This window comes from Adiantum capillus-veneris, chromosome 3 (assembly GCF_014529385.1).
Source record: "Adiantum capillus-veneris isolate H3 chromosome 3, ASM1452938v2, whole genome shotgun sequence".
NCBI classification, from domain to species: domain Eukaryota; kingdom Viridiplantae; phylum Streptophyta; class Polypodiopsida; order Polypodiales; family Pteridaceae; genus Adiantum; species Adiantum capillus-veneris.
In genome coordinates, this window is record NC_140933.1 from 152069498 (window position 1) to 152091798 (window position 22301).

The following is a 22301-nucleotide window of genomic DNA, read 5'->3' on the forward strand; positions in this document are numbered from 1 at the left end:
CTACTCCCAACCAAGTGGCCTCTCTGAGTGCTAACCATGGGGTTCCAGACGAGGGGCTGCCGTAGGCGCTCCTCCATGCACGTCGGCAGCCGCTGCTCTAGGCCACGCCGCAATAGCTCCCAAGACCGAAGCAAACTCACAGCGAATCGGTCCTCCAGTCGCCTGCTCAAACCAACTCGGCGCAACTCTGTAAAGATCCATCTGGTCGAAGGTTGCCAAGGGCCTCCTGCCTGAGGCACCCTGGCACAAAGCCTCTGCAACAAGAACTCCTTCCAGGGCTCCTCGCCTGGAAGAAGTCCTCTGACGACGAACTTCCCAAGAAGGGCTCTGCTCTGCTGTGCTGGATCAATGATCCCAAGCCCTCCCTGAGAACAAGGAAGTGTGATGACCGACCAAGCCACCTTGGCTCGGGCAATCTGAGTGTCGCGACCAGACCAAAGGAAGTTCTTGATCAGCCTCTCTACCTGGCTGATACAAGAACTCGAGAAGATCCAGCAAGAAGTGATGTACCACATAGTCGCCAACAACACCTGGTTGGCAACTACTACTCTACCAGCCAGCGAAAGTCGTGCTGAGCTCCAATGTAACAGCTTTCTCCTGATGGATAGGAGAAGAGGAGCAATCTGCTGCTCGGGAGACAAATCCAAACCAACCTGACAACCCAGGTACCGAACTGCAGTCCCTGGAGGAATCCACCTGAAACCCTCTCCTGGCATCCAATCTGGCACAGGAGCACTACCAACTGAGAAAGCCACTGTCTTTCTCCAGTTGATCAGTGCGCCCGATGCACAGCAGAAGGTCTCCAAAGCCTGCCCACATCTGTGTAAATTGGCCTCCTGGCCCTCTAAGTACAAGGCTGAGTCGTCGGCAAACTCAGCGTCCAGAAGCTCATCTCCCCGTATAGGGAGTGCTAAGCCCCTCAAACCAACCTGCTGTGACACCAAAAATCTGCTCATCGCCTCCGCATAGAACAGAAAGAGAAAGGGGGCAAGAGGACAACCCTGTCTGACCGATCGTGTGAGCATGAAGCGCTCACCTCTACCTCCTGCCAAAAGCACCTGACTGTGGGCCTGTCTGTACAAAGCTGACACCCCTCTGAGAAGCCCATCCTACGTAGCGTGCCCTCTAGAAAGTCCCAGTCAACTCTGTCGTATGCCTTCTCAAAATCGAGAAGAAGAATCACAAGGTCCTCCCCACGGAGCCGTGCAAGGGCAGAAGCCTCCCAAAAAGTGAAGATGTTGTCAAGGATACTGCGTTCCTTGACAAAACCTGTCTGAGTCCCATGTATAAGGCTCTCCAAAAGTGGCTGAATCCTCAAACTCAGAGCCTTGGCAAGAATTTTGTAGGCTGAGTTGAGAATGGTGATGGGACGCCACTGTCGAATCTCATCCAAGGAGCCACCCTCCTTAGGAATGAGGTAAATCAGGCCCTCACTCATGCTATCCGGCATCACTCCTGTGTGCAGAATGTACTGAAAGGCACTACAAAGATCTGGGCCAAGCAGGTCCGAGTACTCCAAGAAGAAGCTGGGAGTCAGCCCATCCTCACCTGGACAGCTACCACGAGGGAGGGCCCTAAGAGCCGTGTGCAGCTCCTCAAGCTGAAGAGGTAACTCAAGCCTCTGCCGCATCTCCTCAGTCACAAGACAAGGCATCTGTGCCCAAACCCGCTCCCTGCATGCATCCTGCCTCTCTGACTTTGGCTCAGCCGACAGTAGCTCACGGTAAAAGTCAGTAGCAACTGCACGCATATCCTCTGGCTCGCAAACAATTGACCCATCGGGTCTCCTCAACTGATTGACCTTGGCATGCGAGTGCCGAGGTCCCACTGTCTCAAAAAAAACACCTGTCACTCTGTCACCCACCTGAGTCCACTGAGATGCATGCCGGTGGAAGGCAAACTCATGGCGCCTCTCCTCTGTGCAAGCAAGCTCCTGTCGAGCCTGCTGAAGCTGCTCCTCCAACCATGGACTGTCTGGATGCTGCTCCTGCATCCTCTGTAGTGAAGCAATGCCTCGTCTGAGACGCTGCTCCTCCTCTCTCGCTGCAGCCCGTCGAGCCAAAGACTCCTGGAGAAAGAAGTGGCTGAGCTGAGCTAGGCCTGAGGCCACTCTGTCTGCAGGTGGAGCCTGGCTGTCCATACCCTCTGTCCATAGAGCCTCGACCCTCTCTCTGAGTGCAGAGTCCAACAAGACCCGCTCTGGGATGCGAAGCATCGTGCTCCAACTCCTCTGCCTGTATGCCACTGTGAGGATCACTGGTGCATGGTCCGAGAAGGATGTCCCTGCCAGGATGCCCACTGATCCCCCCAAGTCACTGAAGTGGTCACTAGTGTAGAAGCGATCTATGCGCGATAGATTCACTCCTCCCACTCGGCGGTCCGATCTAGAGAAGGCAAGACTCTCTGGAGGCCTCACAAAGCCAGAATGCTGCCATGTATCCGAGACCCTCAACGTCATACAAAACCTCTCCCAAGCTGCTGAGTCGACTCCATGCACAGTAGCATGGCTGCCTCCGATTCTGTCAGAAGGGTCCTCCAACATGTTGAAGTCCCCTCCTACACACCACTGGTCAACCTGTGGCAAAGACTCAACAATCTGTGACCAAAACTCTGCACGAGCACTCGCCACATTGGGCGCATAGATGTTCAGGAAACCCACAAGGCTACCCTGAACCTGCATAGTAATCCACTGAGCCCTGCCTGGTACAATAATCCCTCTGCCCACAATGGCCTGCTGTAATGAGTCCGCAATAGTCATACATACCCCACCCTGGATGCCTCCAGGTCCAAAAGCAGCTGACCAAAAGGTATCATAGCGTCCACGAAAAATCTGACCACATCGCCGAATGCGGCTCTCAGACAAATGGTGCTCCTGAAGCATAAGGAGATCAATCTCTCCTCCCACAAGGCATCGCTGAAGCTCCTGACGCAATCGGCCCCGCTGTCGCTGAAACTGGGGCCCACCGAGTCCCTGCACGTTCCACGAGACGATCCTCATGGGAAGCGAGAGAGAACAGATGCTGCCGCAGCAGCAAGACGAGCTATCTTCGAAGCAGGCTTGGATGGGGAGTAATCCGCATCCGAGCGTCCTCTAGATAGGCGAGACTGCAGTGAGTGCCTAGTCCAAGCCCAAGTAGAGCGAGCCGTGCGTAAAGCAACCTCCTCTGTCCAGGAGTCCTCATGAATGAATACATAGCAAGGCAAACACTGCGTATCAGCAAAAAAGTACACCACAATGTGTCTACATCCTGCTGAATCTGGGGGAGTCACCGCAAACTTGGCCAGTGGCCACAAAGTCTGCAGCAGATCTGTAACGCCAAGTTCTCCCATGTGGTGAGAGAACTCGAGAACCTGTGTATGCAACCATCCCACCACTGAGTCGAGGGACCACTCTGTCTCAGTCCTGCCACAGAGGGGGAAGGAGAAACCAACTACTGAGTCCAAGGCCTCTGTCCCCCTAGCGGCGAGGAACAGAGCGTGGACTCTGAAGCAGGCTGCCTCGTGGTCTGCTGCGGAATCGCCAAGAAAACGAGTAAACCCGTAATCGAAGAGCTCCCAGCGGCGTCGGAGGTCAAAGCTCGTCAAACCACGAGGGATAGCTGCAAGAGGAGATGTCTGAATCTGCAATGGGGGCCGCATGAAGGGCTGACCCTCTCTCGCTAGGCGACTCGTGGCGAAGGCGCTGCCAAGAGATCTCCTGGCCGCCGGCAAGGGTCCAGTCTCCAGAGCCGACTGTGGTACTGAAGCAGGAGGAGGGGGAGAAGGGGCTGGGGGGGGGGGGGGGGAGAGGAGAAGCGGGGTGGGGCGGCAGAGACATGGGGGGGGCGAGGTGGGGAGTGAGCGGTAGCAGAGGGCGGGGGAGGGCATGAGGAGGAGGAGGGGAGATCGGAAGGCGGAGCGGTTGGCGAGGGTGAAGCGGAGGTGGAGGCTGGCGTAGGGGGCTCCTCCTGCTCAAGAGGACCAAAGCGGTTCCCCATGGGAACCCACTGCTGCTGAGTAGGCACCTGGGGGCCACTCTGAGTGCCAGGCTGTCGCTGTGGCCCCCGGCGTCGACGGCCACGGGCCTGCTGCCACCCCTCCTCCGCTGGAGCCCCAGGCTCGGAGGGTGGCGCTGGATCTGTGCTCTGCGTCGCTGGCTGTGGCTGCGGCCCAGCCTTGGCAGGCTGGGGCTGAGGCTGCGGTGCAGGTCGTGGTCTCCACCGTGGACAGGCCTTCGCTAGGTGGCCCATCTGTCTGCAAATGAAACACTAGTTCGGGAGACCCGAGTACTCCACACTCTGTCTAAACCAACCCCCACTCACCCGAGGCAGAAGGATGACCTTCGGGAGCGTGTGGGTATCTCTGACCAAAACTCGAACTGAAGGGATGCCAGCCGCCTTGGCAGCTACTGATGCTGCCGTACGAGGTGTCTCCAGGACAGTTCCGATGGCGGAGCCAATCCTGGAGAGAAGTGGAAGGTACTCCCTCCGTAAACCCGGAAAGCAGACTGATATGGGGATGTCCGCCTCCTCTACTAGCACATCCGAAGACGGGTCAAAACCATGTCGCCACTGTCGAAAGTGGGCGCGTGCTGCACGGATGGCCAATGGACTCATAGCTATGACCTTGGAGGCCATCTCGGAAGTCACGAACTCAATCTGGTAGTACCCCCGTCCGAGAATCTGGATATCCAAGATCTTGCCCACCTCTGCGAGGAGGCGGGCCTGGAGAAGATCTCGCAGCTCTCCTCTGCTGGGACGAGTGCCGAGAACCTTGCAGATGACAGAAGTCGCCTGCAAGCGTTCTACCTCTGTGGCAAGGCTCGCTTGCTCTGCCGGCGTAAGAGCAAGTCGAATGGTGGGCTCAGCGGGGTCGCGCGAGGGGGCTTCAGGCGAGTCCCTCTAAGGTGGAGCTGGAGCCTCCATCTGTGTCTACTGCTGAGTCGAAGAAGCGGGCGATGAAGAAAATCTGCGAACGAGTACGCCAAGCACTTGTCTGAAGAGAAAGCGTTGCCGAGCCAGGTGCAGAAGACCTTCGGGAGCAAAGAGGACGGGGGGGGTGGGATGGGGATGGCAACGCGAGAGGAGGGCAGCGGGCAGCCTGTGGGGCAGCGCGAAAACAGGGGGGGGGCAGCGGGCGGGCAGCAGCGCGCAGGGGCAGCGGGTGGGGGGGGAAGAGGTTAGCGCGCAAGGGCAACGAAGGGGGGGGGGGGGGGGGGGGGGGGCAGCGATGGCGCAGCAAGGGGGGGGCGAGCAGCAGTAGCGAGCGTCCTGTGGTCTTGGATTCTAACTGAGATCCATCCTCATTTGCACTCTGCACGTCGAGAAAGTATGGCTCGAAGGTAGGAAACTTGATGTTTACCTTGGCCAAAACACTCATCAACGCCTCCATGGCCGCTTGCTCAAGAGCCCGTTGCTCAATAGCTTGCTGTAACAATATGGGAGAGAGCTTTACTGGGGAAGGTGACCTGTAAGATGTAAAACCGGATGGAAGAATGGACGATGCCGTATGTGGAGGTATGGGTGATAAGGTTGGTGGACTTCTACTTCTACTAGGTACCAAGGGTTGACGCCTTCTATTGTAGTACTTCATAGGACTCAATAGTGTGCTTTGACGCTCTAATGACCGCCTTGTATGTGTCATGCAGTGACCACAAACCCAACCAAACTTTGGGCAAGAAGACCTTTAACTCGCTGAATGAACACAGGTCTAGACTCTCTAGACCAGGGCAAGTGACTAGACCACCTGGTCCAGGACCAGGACCAGGGCAAGTGACTAGACCACCTAGCTGGACCAGGGACGAGGACTTGGATGGACGAGGGCGAGAGAGGTCCATACCAAAGGGCGAGAGACTAGGTCAGCTAGAGTAAGCTGTCTAGGACCAAACCAACAGGTGCACTAGGCAAGGCGAAGTAGGCGAGGCTAGGTAAAACCCAGCTAGCTCCTCGATTTGCACCTCAATCAGAGAGTGAGACTTCAGTTGAGGTCCCACCGGTAGCGCGGATAGTGTGTCGTGGTCTCTACAGTGGGTGCTCCTCCATGCAATGTATGTGACATCTCACTCAAAACAGAATGGAAACAAAGCAAACAATAGATACAGCTGATCAACACAGAGACACAACAGCAAACCAGAACATATGGACTCGACTATCTCAAAGAACCGATACAGACTTTGGCGTGGCAGCACACTCCACTCTAGCCCAGAACTCACAGGTACAATGGGGGTGTCGAGGCCCAGATGTGCAGGGATGGTGCAGACGTGCTGTGTGTATAGACTCGCTACTCTAGACGACGATGCTGGACCATATATGAAGAAGATGATAAGTCATGACCCAACCGCTACTACTCATATGTACAACCATAAAAGCCACCAATGGCTCATAAATGTCAGCCATCTAACTCTTATCTCCAAAATGAGTGGTGGTGGTGACCTGGCCACGATGTCCACTGGACCACCGTCTGTATCCCTGCCCAGCGAGTCCGTGCAGTGTGAGCCAAACCAGACCACAGACCAACTGTACTAACTGTGTGTCCTATGAAAGTGACACTGACACTGTAGCCTGCTACAACATGCCGGGGTTCCATTGTCTCAAAAAACGCCCCTGTCACTCTATCACTCACCTCGGTCCACTAGGATGTCTATCGATGGAAAGCAAACTCATGACACCTCTCCTCTGTGCTAGCAAGCTCCTAGCGAGCCTGCTGCAACTGCTCCTCCAATCAGGGACTGTCTTGGTGCTGCTCCTGCAGCCTCTACAAGGAAGCATCGCCCCGTCGGAGATCTTGCTCCTCTCTCATTGCAGCAAGGCGGGCCGTAGACTCCTAAAGAAAGAGCCAACTAAGCTGAGGGAGACGTTGCACTAGAAGGGTCGCAAGAAAGGCTTGTTCCTCTCTCGTCAAGCGACTCGTGGCAAAAGCGCTGCCAAGAGATGACCACCCAGGTGTCCCTTTCTGTTAGTACACTGTTCGACTGGGACGTCACATACTGGCACCACAGAGAGAGGCTCGCCCCGCTGCAGCACCTCATTGGCAAGAGGAGGGTCTCACAGCTGAGTTTTTGGCAACTTCTTGAGAGAGGTTGTGCGACTCCAGACAGCCGAGGCGAGTCACTTTGTTTCAGTGGTTGGTGGCACACAGAGTTACAACAGTTGGGAGTTGGCCGGTGCATAGTGGTCTCTCGGCCGCATGTACAACTTGTGGCCACCTTGTAGAGAGTCAACGTCATTGTCTTTGGGACTGCCCTTTGGCACAGTAGGTGTGGCTTCGTGTTCTTCGGCTGATGCCTGGTCTTTCCACGGCTTGGCAGTACACTTGGGGAGTAGCGGCTTGATCCACTCTCACGGGCTCGGCACTTCAGTTTGAGCTATCTTCCACCAGCAGGATGATAGTGATGCAAGGGGGTGGCCTACACTCCAGCCTGCTAGAGAGCTTACTCCACAGGAGTGGTGCAGTGGAGAGAGGAGTGCTGGGAGCTCATCACTGGCCTGGCACTATGGTTCATCTGGCGGGCCCACCTTTTCCGCATCTTTGAGGCTCGCCCCGTACCACCAACAGAGACTGTTCGCGATCTTTGGCTAGAGCTGATCCACACTCTTAGAGGAGAGCTAGATAGACTCCAGGGCAGCTCCAACCGCATGCGAGAGCGAAGAGAGGCCTTCGTTCGACTCTGGCGTCCGAGGCCTTTTTTCATTGTGGTCCACGGTGTACTCAGATGGCACTACCGTCCATCTGTGTGGCTTTTCCCTCCTCCCATTTCTTGATTTAGCCCCATTGTACATATGTTGTTTTTTCATTGGGAGAGTCTCCCCATCATGATTGTTGTAGCCCTCTCTTGAAGAGGTGGTTGTAGCCCTATGGTTTCATTAACATAACAGCAGACCAGAACATATGGACTCGACTATCTCAAAGAACCGATACAGACTCTGGCGTGGCAGCACACTAAGCTCCAGCCCAGAACTCACGGGTACAATGGGGGTGTCGAGGCTCAAATGTGCAGCGATGGTGCAGACGTGCTGTGTGTATAGACTCGCTATCCTATACGACCATGCTGGACCATATATGAAGAAGATGATAAATCATGACCCAACCGCCACTACTCATATGGACAACCATAAAAGCCACCAATGGCAAACTCATGACGCCTCTCCTCTGTGCTAGCAAGCTCCTCGCGAGCCTGCTGCAACTGCTCCTCCAATCAGGGACTATCTTGGTGCTGCTGCTGCAGCCTCTACAAGGAAGCAACGCCCCGTCGTAGATCTTGCTCCTCTCTCGCTGCAGCAACTAGGGTCGTAGACTCCTGAAGAAAGAACCAACTAAGCTGAGGGAGACGTCTGCACTAGAAGGGTCGCAAGAAAGGCTTGTTCGTCTCTCGTCAAGCGACTCGTGGCAAAAGCGCTGCCAAGAAATCTCCTAGTAGCTGAGGATACTCCTGTTCCTCGGTCCGCTGCGGGGGGGGGGGGGAAGGGGGAGGCAAGAGCTGTAGAAGCAGGGGGGCTAGCGGGAGGAGGAGGAGGAGGAGTAGGGAAGCGGCAGAGAGAGAAGGGAGAGGTGGGGCCGAGGAGGAAGGAGGCGGGAGGGGAAGGGGGGGGGGGAGTGTAACAAACTGCTGACCTGTCAAAGCCTAAAGAATGGAGCCAACTTACAGAAGTGGCCCGAGAGCAGAAACCCTAACCCTAATTTCTGCCAAAAACCCTAACTGCTGAAACCCTAATTCTAGAAACCCTAACCCTAAAACCTGCAAACCCTAATTCTGGAAACCCTACCCTAAAACCTACAAACCCTAATTTTGTTGCCAGAAACCTAAAACTGCAAAAATCCTAACCCTAACCCTAAGGGCAGCAGGGAGATTTCCGCGTTTTGCGCTGGTTGTTGACGTGGCAGGCTGTACGGACTTCCGTGATTTACGCTGGCAGCTTTTTGGCTTTGCTTTTGGACGAGAAGCTTTTGAGTTTTGAAGGCTTTTCACTGTAATTGCTTTTTAGGCCAAAGGCCTTTAAATATGAGGTTAGGGCTTCTTCTCTGGCATGCTTCCTGGAGAAGGTGCAGAGTCTCGAGTACCGGCTTGTACTATGTTGATGCAATATAAAGAAATACGGAAAGGGGCGCCAAGGTTTGGGGCCAATACTCTCTGGGGTGGAATTCCGCCACTCCGTGTCGCGTGTCGTCTCTGTCGCTCAATTCAGTTGTTATTGAAGTGCTAAAAGTTGTTTCAGTCTATTCTTTTCTATTGGCACGTGGTGCCCGTCTTGTGATAGTGGTATCACAGCATCAGGCGTGTGCTTTTCTGAAAGCATACCGGTCCTACAAAAGAGCAGAAAGAGCTATTGGAATTTTAGCCACTGCCACCCTTACTTCATCGCGCATCGAGCGCGCTCCCGTCTTCACCGCTCACGTCTTGCAGGGCATAAGCCAATTAAGATCACTTGCAAGAGAAGGATCCAGATTTGTTTCAAGTCACCGTTTTTTTCTCAGAAGCAATGCCATGCAGATGGTGATGTCTACAGCTACCAAGCAGCATACTCCCAAGTACTTGGCAAGCTTTCAAGAAAAGTTTTGCCCGAAGTTATATGGTTTCTGACATCTTTGTTCAGAGTGCAACTTCTGGCAGAGTGGGGTATCCTGAAATGCTTTCCATGGAAACCCTAGCAGATTATAACTGGAAGTTTCTCGACATCTCCCAGTAGATGTCTCTTCACGATCAGATGACCTTGGAGGTCCAGTGCGATTGCTATCTTGGGACTACCATCGTCGCCAAAGAAACACTGTTTGTCCAAGAGCTGATGGACCATGCTGGCTACGACCTTATGGAATGAACCTAACCCTAATTTTTGGTGCAAGTTTCAGGATGGAAAGTCAGTCGACTTTTTGAGCTCGACTGATGTCGAGATTGCTTTTTAAGTTTGAGTTTTGTTTGAACTTGTTTGGTGATCCTGTTTGGAATTTGTTTGAAATGGATGGCATCTGTTTTGGTGCCGATTTGAATTGTTTGACTCTGGTTTGATACTGGTTTCAATGATTGGTGATTTTACTCCCGGGTGGAGTAGTGAGAAATACTGTTTTGGTATTGTTTCAACCTCGGAACGACGCAGGCCGATGCCTGGGAAGCGTTTCGTTGCATGTTTGAAAACCTCCGAGCGATGCAGGCTGATGCCTAGGGAGCATTTGGTTGTATGCTTGTAAAATAATTGTTGTTGTAACTCCCGGCCCGGACCTGGATGGTTATGCGGGAGGAGTATTAAGAACTCTGAGCAGTGGTTACTCTCAGCACCCCCAAACCACGCAGGCTGCGGTCTGGGGGGCGTTTGGTTGTAAAAGGCCTCTATATCTCCCGACCCGGACCTTTTTAGGTTATGCGGGAGGAGTGATGAGGGAGTCGTTGAATATCTCCCGGGCCGGACCTTGTTAGGTTATGCGGGAGAAGTGTTCATTGGCGGCTTTATGTTTTTATGTCTTGTAACATGCATATATAAGCATTTGTGTTGCATTGTGATGTGCCAACTACTGAATAATCCTAATTGGAAACGATTGCCTGGGTATGTAATTTTAGTGCATCAAGACACCCGTGGAAGATCAGTACGGTCTGGGTGTGATGGCTAATTTTACTATGCCGGAAAATCAAGAGTTTCGATCTGGACGTAAGGAGAAGCTAACTCCTTGATCAAAACAACCGAAAGGAGAAGCTAACTCCTTGATCAAAAGAGCAGAAAGGAGAAGCTAACTCCTTAATAAAAAGAGCAAATTGATTGTCCCTCGAAATGTCCCTCGAGATGACCCTCGGAAATTTTTGAGCTAACTTGAGTTGTTTTGCAGATATGCTGTAATCGCGAGCGATTACTCTCTTTCAAGAAGGGGAGATGTAACAAACTGCTGACGTGTCAAAGCCTGCAGAATGGAGCCAACTTACAGATGTGGCCAAGCGGCCTAAATTGTCACAAAGTGATGACGTGGCTGTCCGAGAGCAGAAACCCTAACCCTAATTTTTGCCAAAAACCCTAACTGCTGAAACCCTAATTTTGGAGACCCTAACCCTAAAATCTACGAACCCTAATTTTGGAAATCCTAACCCTAAAACCTGCAAACCCTAATTCTGTTGCCAAAAACCCTAAAACTGCAGAAACCCTAACCCTAACCCTAAAGGCAGCAAGGAGATTTTTGCGTTTTTCAATGGCTGATGACGTGACAGGCAGTACGGATTTCCGTGATTTACGCTGGTAGCTTTTTGGCTTTGCTTTTGGACCAAAAGCTTTCGAGTTTTGAAGGCTTTTCACTGTAATTGCTTTTTAGGCCAAGGGCCTTTAGATTTGAGGTTAGGGCTCATTCTCTGGCATGCTTCCTGGAGAAGGTGCAAAGTCTCGAGTACCGGCTTGTACTGTGTTGATGCAATATAAAGAAATACCGAAAGGGCGCCAAGGTTTGGGGCCAATACTCTCTGGGGTGGAATTCCGCTACTCCGTGTCGCGTGTCGTCTCTGTCTCTCAATTCAGTTGTTATTGAAGTGCTAAAAGTCTGTTTTAGTCTGTTCTTTTCTATTGGCACGTGGTGCCCGTCTTGTGACAGGGAGGGGCTGTAGGTGTAGGTGTCCCGAACCAGAACACGTACTGTGGGAATGTCAGCTGCCTTGGCAGCTACAGAGGCTGCCGTGCGAGGTGTCTCCAGAACAGTCCCAATCTTTGAGCCTATCATGGAAAGGAGCGGAAGGTACTCCCTCCTCCGGCTGGGGAAGCAGACTGAGATGGGAAGGTCTGCCTCCTCGACAAGAGCGTCGGTAGTTGGGTCGAAACCATGGCACTGCACTATCGAAAGTGAGCTCGAACAGCTCGGATGGCCAGAGGGCTCATCGCAATGACCTTGGACGCCATCTCGAGGGTCTCAAACTCTATCTAGTAGTAGCTACGCCGAGCAGCTGAACGTCGAGGATCTTGCCTACTTCTCTGGCGGGCCTTGAGGAGATCACGGCCGAGAATCTTGCAGATTACGGAGGTGGCCTGAGGGCGCACCACCTCTGCCTCTAAGCTCGCTTGCTCTGTCAGCGAAGGAGCAAGTCGAATGGTGAATTCCGCGGCGTCGGGCGAGGAGGCTTTCGTCAAGTCCCTCTGTGGCGGAGCAACGCCCTCCATCTGTGTCTAATGTTGCTGTGATAGCGACGAAAAAAGATCAAAGGTGTTGAAGAGAGCAAAATGAGATGACAAGTTGAAAAGAAGCCGTTGGGAAACACCACCAAGGGCGAACTCGGGAGAGCAACCAAGACAGCAAACAGGAGGGGGGAAGGGGGGACGGGCTGCGGGCAGCAGTGGCGGGTAGCGCAAGGATGAGACAGGGCAGCGCGAAAGGAGGTGTCGGAGAGGATCCACGGGCTGGCAAAGCAACATGAGGGGGGGGGGGGGGGGGGGGGGGGGGGGGGGGGGGATGATGGCGATGGCTATCACGTATGGCAACAGCAGCGAGTCTGATTAGGGCTTTTAATAAGTTACCTCATGCAAAAGGGTAACCAGCCTAAACAACCCGCTAGCCTTCAAGCCTCTCCCCCTTCCCATCCATCCCCTTTCCCACCTTCATCCCCTCGCCTCTCGCTATGCCGACTCTCCTACCCTGTTATGGCCCCTCCTTCTGAGGGAGGTCTTTTGGAGCAAATAAGGGACGTCGACATTCCATTCATCAGCAGTAGCAGACACAAATGGAAGCTAGTGCTCCGCCACAGAGGGACTCAGATAAAGCCCCCTGGTCCGACCTCGCCGAGGCTACCATCCAACTTGCTCTGTCTCGCCAGCAGAGAAAGCGAGCCTCACAACAAAGGTGAAGCACCTTCAGGCCACCTCTGTCATCTACAAGATTATTGGCAACAGTCTCAGTCGAGGAAAGGTAAGCGACCTTCTGCAGGCCTGCCTTCTAGCACAGGTGGGGAAGATCATAGACATTCGGCTTCTCGGACGGGGATACTATCAGATAGAGTTCGAGGCTGCCGAGATGGCGGCCAAGGTCATCTCGATGAGCCCGTTGGCCATCCGAGTGGTCAGAGCTCATTTCCAATAGTGGCATTGTCACAAAGTGCTGACGTGTCAAGCCCTAAAGAATGGAGCCATCTTGCAGATCACGGCCGAGGGGCCTAAACACTAAGAAGAGTAAGCAACAACAGCAGAAGAAGAAGCCCTATCAACTTATGAGACCCCGTCCGATGGGGCCCAAGTGACATTTAGGATTAAAATAAAGCAGGACCCACACACACACACACAAAGACTTGCGTAGCAACTGTACGAACAACCCGAAAATTGCGTTGATATGATGACGTGGCGGACTGTACATATTTCCATGTTTTGCGCTGACTACTGGCGTGGCAATTGTACAGAATTCCGTGATTTACGCTGGCAACTTTTTGGCATTGCTTTTGGACCAAAAGCTTTTGAGTTTGAAGGCTTTTCATGTAAATTGCTTTTGGGGCCTAGGCCTTTAAATATGAGGCCATGGGCTCATTCTCTGGCATGCTTCCTGGAGAACGTGCTGAGTCTGGAGTACCGGCTTGTATTGTGTTGATGCAATATAAAGAAATACCGAAAGGGGCGCCAAGGTTTGGTGCCAATACTCTCTAGGGTTGAATTCTGCCACTCCGTGTTGCGTGTCATTCATCTCTCTCTCTCTCTCTCTCTCTCTCTCTCTCTCTCTCTCTCTCTCTCTCTCTCTCTCTCTCTCTCTCTCTCTCTCTCTCTTCAATTCAGTTGTTATTGAAGTGTTAAAAGTCTGTTCAATCTATTCTTTTCTATTGGCACGTGGTGCCCGTCTTGTGACAGTGGTATCAGAGCATCAGACGTGTGCGTTTTTGAAAGCATACTTGTCCTACAAAAGAGCAGACAGAGCAAACCAGAGACTATTGGAATTTTATTTGAAAATTCTTTGTGCTCCTGACCCCGGACTTATTAGCCACTCCCATCCTTACTTCATCGCGCATCAGGCGCGCTCCCGTCTTCATGGCTCTGTCTTACAGGACATAAGCCATAAAGAACCCAAGACATGGCGTTCATGGATTCAACACAATATTTCCAGTTTTTGCTCGACAAGCTTCAAGACATTCTTTCGCGGCATCTTTGGATCTTGCAAAGTTTTCAACAATTTTTGAATTACATGTTACCCCCTCTGATGCCTCAAGTGGTACCTTCTCCTCCGGTACCAAAACATACGAGAGCTTCCAACCGGCAACCTTCCCAGCCGTCAGTTCTGATCGGGGGAGTCTTTAGGAATATGGTGCATCCATCTGACCCTGATCCAGTGCAACCGCCTTTGCCATTGCCGTTTCCCCCACTTCCACTACCACCGCCGCCACCAAGCTACAATGGTTGGAGCCCATATGGATACCCTTACTATCCATTCCCGGGATATGCACCTAACAAACCCAAAGATTTCAAGGATGACTGGACGACAGTCAAGTTTTTCACTTTTTCCGGGGTGAAAGATCAGAAGAAAGCATTACGATTCCTACAGCAATTCGACAACATCTATGCTTTTAGCAACTATACAGAAGAATCCAAGATTTCTCGAGCAACAGGATTTCTTAGAGATAATGCTATGCAATGGTGGAGTTCAATCGCGACACAACCACATGCTCCAAGGACCTGGCAAGCTTTTAAGACAATTTTTGCATGCAGTTACACGACTTCTATGTTTGAAGTCCGTATTTTGGCAGCGTGGACAACTTGAAAATGCTTGCCACCGAAACCATGGACGACTATAACCAAAGGTTTCTCGATGTGTACCTTCCGGTGTCTTTTAAGTTCATTTCTTTGGAGGACCATTGTGAGCGCTACACCATTGGATTACCATCACCATTGCAAGAATATTGTCTCTACAAGCAAGTCTCTACCATGCAAGAGCTTATGGACCATGCTGCGGTCGGCTACAAACTAATGAAGCGAAAGCTACAGTTTACCACAGAAGAACCTCCGGCCACTTACCACAACTCTCGCCAACAAAGAACAAATTCTCGATAGTCTCGTGAAAGTCAACCGCAAAGGCCTCGTTTGACACCTCAACAACGAGACACCTTATTACAAGAAGGCCGATGTTTTGGATGCTTTCAAACAGGACATAACTATTTTGGTTGTCCCCAACGCACTGACAGGCCAGCGGAACCGACGCCTACGCCGATGGTCGACAAAAACCCAGGACCATCTCCAGCCAAACGAGTTAAACCGGCCATTGGATTAGTACCTGACATCTATGGCATATGCCTTGAAAGTACAAATGAATTGTGTCGAGCATATGGCAAAGTAAACGATTTTAAAGCCCTACATTTCTTTGAACCAAGAGCTACAGAGAATTTCATCCATCCTGAATTCTTGAGGCAGATGCACTTTGATTATGATGCAGAGGGTGGAGCTATTGAAGCTGAGCTAGCAATCGGGCAAACTCAAAAAGTGGTACTGGTCATTGGTACACTTCCAATGACTATGCAAGATTATCATGGAAAAGCCGATTTCAACATTATGAAGTTGGGCAACTGTGACATTCTCTTGGGCATGCCTTGGCATGACAAGAATGATGCGACTCTCCAGGTTCAGAACCAAACCATCACCGTGATGCAGAAGGGCAAGCCAGTCGTCCTCAAAGTTCGATTGCCCGAACAAAACCCTGAATGAACTATCTAGTTGTTTTTACACTTGGATACTTTTGAACTTTGTTTGAGAACTTATTGTTTGAAACTTCGTTTGAAATGGATGGTATCTGTATTAAACCTGTCTTGGTGCCGATTTGAATTGTCTGACTCTGTTTTTAATACCGGTTTCAATGATTGTGATTTTTACTCCCGGCTAGAGTAGTGAGAAATAATGTTTGAAAATGCTTGTTCATACTCATGGCCCAGACCCTTGTGGTTATTTGCGGGGGGAGTATTGAATGATTGAAAAAGTTTGTTTTTACTCATGGCCTGGACCTAATGGTTATTTACGGGGGGAGTATTAAGAAGTTTTGAACAGTGGGTACTCTCAGCACCTCCAAACGACGCAGACTGCGCTGTGGGGGACGTTTGGTTGTTCAAGGCCTCTATATCTCATGGCCCGGACCTTTTTAGGTTATTTGCGGGAGGAGTGATGAGGGAGTCGTTGAATATCTCCCGGCTTGGACCTTGTTAGGTTATGCGGGAAGAGTGTTCATCGGCGGCTTTATGGTTTTATCTCTTGTAACATCATATGTAAGCATTTGTGTTGCATTGTGATGTGCCAACCACTGAATATTCCTAATTGGATGAGATTGCTTGGGTATGTAATTTTAGTGCATCAACACACCCGTGGAAGATCGGTGCGGTCTGGGTGTGATGGCTAATTTTACTACGCCTCAATAACAAGAGCTCCGATCTGGACGAAAGGAGAAGCCAACTCCTTGATCAAAAGAGTCGAAAGGAGAAGCTAACTCTTGAACAAAAAAAAGAGAGCAACTAATTGTTCCTCGGATTGTCCCTTGGAAATTTTTGAGCTAACTTGAGTTGTTTTGTAGATATGCTGTAATCGCGGACGATTACTTTCTTTCAAGAAGGGGGGATGTCATAAGCTACTACGTGTCAAGCCTTGAAGAATGGAGCCAACTTGTAGATCACGGCCGAGGGGCCTAAACCCTAAGGAGTAAGCAACAGCAGCAGAAGAACAAGTCCTACCAACTTATGGGACCCCGTCCGATGGGGCCCAAGTGACATAAAGTATTAAAATAAGCAGACCCACACACATACACAGAAAGACATGCGTAGTAGCTAATGACGTGGTAGCTGTACGGAGAACCCGAAAATTACGTTGACATGATGACGTGGCATATTGTACGTATTTTCGCATTTTGCACTGACTACTGACGTAGCAGTTGTACGGAATTCCGTGATTTACACTGGCAACTTTTTGGCATTGCTTTTGGACTAAAAGCTTTTGAGTTTGAAGGCTTTTCATGTAAACTGCTTTTGGGGCCTAGGGCCTTTAAATATGAGGCCATGGGCTCATTCTCTGGCATGCTTCCTGGAGAAGGTGCAGAGTCTGGAGTAGTGGCTTCTACTGTGTTGATGCAATATAGAGAAATACCTAAAGGGGCGCCAAGGTTTGGGCTCCGTGTCGCATGTTCTCTCTCTCTCTCTCTCTCTCTCTCTCTCTCTCTCTCTCTCTCTCTCTCTCTCTCTCTCTCTCTCTCTCTCTCAGTTCAGTTGTTATTGAAGAGCTAAAAGTTTGTTCAGTCTGTTCTTTTCTATTAGCACGTGGTGCCCGTCTTGTGACAGGCGCCATGGCTTCGACCCCGCATCAGATGTTCTGAGGAGGAGGCAGGCTTGCCTATTTCAGTCTACCTCCCTGGCTTGAGGAGGGAATACGTACTTCTTTCCAGGATTGGTTCCGAGATCGGGAGAGTCTTGGAGACCCTACGCACGACAGCTTCAGTTGCAGCCAAGGCCGTCGCTCTGCCCTCAATATGCGTTCAAGTACGGGACACTCATACTCTCCCGAATATGGTCCTTCTACCTAGGGTGAGTGGGGATGGTTATGCCAAAGGGTCCATGGAGTATTCGGGACTGTCGAACTAGTGCTTCATTTGTAGGCAGATGGGCCACTTAGCGAAGGCCTATCCTTGTAGGGGATCTCGACCCGCGGCGCATGTGCAGCCTCCAAAGGCTGAACATGCTCAGCAGACACGTACCCAAGACACACATGCTGGTACCTCAACAGAGGCCAACAATCAGCCACCATGGAGTCTGCCAATTGACTTTTATTGGCTGTCCATTGCCCACTATTGTCCTTAATCCTTTTGATAGAGACAGATTGCCACGAATGGTGCAAATGGTCAAAGAACTTTTTCGATGTACAACCTTTATCCATAAAAGGACACTATCTCGATCTAACCTTCCATTTTTTAAGTTTCCTCCTAATATTATGTATCAAAGAGGCTTTAGCTGCACATAATTCCTCCTGTTCCGAATCAGTAAGCTGTCTAGTATCTGCAAGACTTTCTAGAGTTTGACAAGTCACCGTATCTTCCTGCACTTTATCTCTCAATTGGTGCATGTACCACGAAACATAATCCTTTATGACTACATGGATCGGCATGACAAAACGATACTAGGCCACATCCACATCGATAAACATATAAGAGACAAGAGGAGGAATCACCGCTTCAATCAAGTTGTGGAATGCCTTGTGTGAAAGATATGCATTATTAATACGCAGCAACCGCTTACAAGGAAGCGGGGAATCTGCATCCAATGCCTCAAAATGGACCAAGAGCCAAAGAGGGAAATGATCACATAGAGTGAAGGAACGATCAATCCTCATATCACATGCAAACATACCATATTGCGGAGTGCCCAATACATAACCACCAATCCAATCGTGCTCTTCCAGAGTGAGCTTTATGAGTAAAAGTATAGCCCCGCTCTGAAGAGTGAGTATTGGTCCACAAATCCAATGCACCTGTGTTACTGACCATAGCATCCCAAGAAGAACGTTCAGAGCTCAACATATGTGAATGGCCAGTTATATTGTTCATGTTTGCAGGTGCATTATTAAAATCCCCGCACTAAAAGGCATGTGAACGCTAGAGGTATTTGACCAAATCTTGCCAAAGATGAGTTCTTTGTGCCGAGGCAGTATAAGCATAAATACCAGCAAATTCCATAATATTCCCTTTCACAGACATTAAACAATCATCCAACGCCCTGCCGGGTGATTATAGGCCAAAACCGACTGCAATTCATGACGCACCATCATTAAAACACCTGAAAAAGAGCCAGTACGAGCATAAGCAATCCAAAACCCCACATAATACGATGATTGACCAACAAAGCCGTGTCGATTATGCTCCTGTAATACCACTATATCTGCCTTATTTGTACGTACATAATGCCAGATTAGCTCCACTTGTCGTGGTTGCATAATCCGCCCACATTATACATAAAACATCTAATAGGAGAATACATCTCTACAATATTTACAAGAGAATCACGAGGCACAATCGTCAAATAGAATTGCCCATAGGCACATCCGCCTCCATACTAACAACCAACAAAGCGGATTCCATATGCGTCCCTTGCGGGGGATTTTGATGCATCGGCAACGACACAGATGTCGACCCAAGCAAAGCATCTTTATATGAGTGAACCACTCTATCCCACACTTCGACTAGAGATTTATGATCATGAGATGCAGATGTCGAAATCCCACCACTTTTCCCATCCAAAGCAAGTACACATAATTTCTTGAGAGAGACGAAACAGGAGGTTTTGCAGTCTTCTTTGGAGTTTGCCAACCATCAATGGAATCTCCCATTTTGGCTTTGCCTTTATATGAGCCTTTGCAGTAGGATACGCATTAGCTAAGCTCTTAACTTGGTCTTTACCTTGTTTGACCTAGATGCTTCCATTAGAATCCCCCATCTTTGGCCTCAAAGACAAAGACGAGGGAGAGGCAACATGAGTTCCAGCTGTGAGAACAGCAGAGGGTGGCAATTTTAATAACGACTCTTGGCATTCAAACTGCATATGGCCAAACTTGCCATAGCTAAGACATGCACCTGCAAACTTTCCCCATTTGAGTTTAAATGCCTTTTGCCTATTAGATCATCGGAGTCAACCGTAATTCCTGACGGCGTCAGCTTATCCGTATCCCACAACACATAAAATCTATTGAATTAGTATCCAAGTTTGGGGGGCATATCACTTTGCCCAATAAGCTGCCAAAAGAGGCAAGAAATGCTTCCAAGTAAGTGGAAATCCGACTATTTCCACCCAAACTGGGCACCTATGTCGTATCTAACTCTCATAATCTTTAGTAAGGGCCCATGGTAATACATGTATCATTTGCATGGTGAAAAACAAAGGCGACATTTCCAACAAAAGTGAACGAACATCCATGTCTGCCAGTAACACCTCATAAAACCCACGGACACCAAAATACCCCCCTCGGACTACTTGTTGTTTCAACAAAAAATCAACCCATTGACCTACATCTTGTGTTGAGGGCATCTTGCAAGGGAAAAACAAAATAACCGCATAACGCATATTGTTCAACTGGATCCATAAGCTACGCAACCGGAATAACCACTTCAATAGGGGGTTGATGACCTTCCAGGCATTTCGAGCATCCGCAAAATCCTTCGACAAACACTCTTTTATGATATTTGCAGCATCCATGGAGGAAAGCTCAACCTGTTTCCTACACTTATATACAGCTTCTTCTGCCATGACCAACCAATACCGCACTTCTACAGACAAAGGTCTACTTTAATTAAAGATCACTGCTTGAAACCCACTAGACAATCACTCACTTTTTTTTTTTTGGTCAGTCTTTCTCTATTCAAAATCACAAAACTATACATAAACGAATCTCTGCTCTGCAGAATATTGAACAAAAGTGTGTACCACAAAGGCTAACAGAGATACTTGTGAAACCCAAATCATTGCAGCAAAATTTCACTGGAGAGCTGACCATAGGCGAAGGAGAACTCTGCGCTGTCTAATTCCCTGCACGCTGAAACTACAGCCAGAGCAGCAGACGACCAACACACACACACACACACCCTAGCTGGCGCATGAAACCTGTAGCAGAAGCGCGAAATGCAGACTGGCAGATGAAAGCGAATTTGCAGGTCACGGAACGCTCAGCAGATGACAGCGCACGCAGAATCTGAAAATGGGCTGCTCCCCAGCAATACGAGGCTCAGCAGAAGAGTGCACTGGCGACAGAAGGTTTGCGCAGAGGTTCTCCCACCTTCCCTCTCTCTCTCTCTCTCTCTCTCTCTCTCTCTCTCTCTCTCTCTCTCAGGTATGGGGACCCTCAGTAGACCACCATGGGAGATCTGGTAATACAGATGGATGGCGATGTATGGAGAGGCCTCTGGTCTCTATGATCGCTCGGATGATTCGGGCTAAGGCCTCAGTACCACATGAGATTATCCGAGCCGAGCTAGCCGCCCCCCCCCCTCGTGGTGGAGGCACTGACGAGATCGGTGTCCTTATGCACGGTTTATGGGATCTCCCCAAAGACAGATACGCTCGGCTTGCCCTGGAGTCATCTCGACAACTAGCTCTACAAGGCGATACAGCATGTTGGTATGGACAGATGGCATCATGGTTCCAGTCGCATGGTCTCAATATGGATAGATTACCTCCATTTCAATACTCCTTGGATGCACCCTCCTTGTCTCTCACACGGACAGAGGTGACCAGGCTCATACGTCAGGATCTGATTCAACTAAATACCAGGAGCACATGGATACAACCGACACAGGAGTTGGGCACGAAGATGGCCTTCTACAGAGAGCATCTTCTCCAACTCACGGAGGACGGATTTGTGACTAGGCCACCATACATGGATACACACTTATCTCATGGAATAAGACGCGCTATTGGACAGATACGCACATCCTCACATCAGCTCCAGATCGAGACTGGCCGATTTCGAGGGGTACTGGCAGGAGCCAGGATATGTCACCTATGTAACTTAGAGCCAGAGACAGAACTGCACTACACATGCCACTACCCGGCATACTATGAGATACGCAGACGCTTCCACAGCTTGTTTAGAGAAGGGTTCGGACCTTTTTCTAGAGTCATGAGATACAAGGATCAGAAGTGTCTCGGATTGTTCCTGCTAGAGCTGCGCAGACTTAGGGAGAGCTTGCTGAGGACATCAGGGGAAAGACAGTCTCAGAGACGAATCACAGAGTTCTTTACACCAGACAGAGGAGAGCAAACGGAGCAGTCATTACAACCTACTCATACTAGAGGTACACTGCTTGACAGAGCCACTGAACTTGGCAGATCCAGACGTCCACGACCTCGGGGGGTCTCCCACTACCAACGAAGGTTGCAACAGAAGATACAGATCACTCTAGCTCGACATGCAAGACGCCCAACCAGAGTTCTGACATGGAGGAAGTCGATGAGATCCGACAGCGACCGATGAGAGATTTCATCTGAACCCACAAACCCCCCCCCCCCCCCCCCCTTTTATTCCCTTTCTCCTTAGTGACTTAGTGTTTTAGTGTTAGTTCTTTGTAACTTGGTAACTTTGTAACCTGGTAATTTCCGTACTCACACATGGTATCAGATTCACCAATTGTAACTTTTTGGTCTCATAGGTCATTTTGGCCTTTTGAAGACGTTAATATAACATTTCATTTCTCTCTCTCTCTCTCTCTCTCTCTCTCTCTCTCTCTCTCTCTCTCTCTCTCTCTCTCTCTCTCTCTCTCTCTCTCTCTCTCTCACACACACACACACACACACTCAATCGAAAACCTTGCCTTTGCATCAATTTTGTCAAGCGGAGAGGCAAGGTGCCCATCGCTGTCCACTGGACTGATGCTGACTACAAGAATGC

General features: G+C 50.3%; 1 protein-coding gene across 2 annotated transcripts in view; it reads right to left on the bottom strand.

Moving 5' to 3' along the window:
• NRPC2 (nuclear RNA polymerase C2) overlaps positions 1-22301 on the bottom strand; it is a 259266-nt gene that overhangs the window by 90449 nt on the left and 146516 nt on the right. The window lies entirely within an intron of this gene.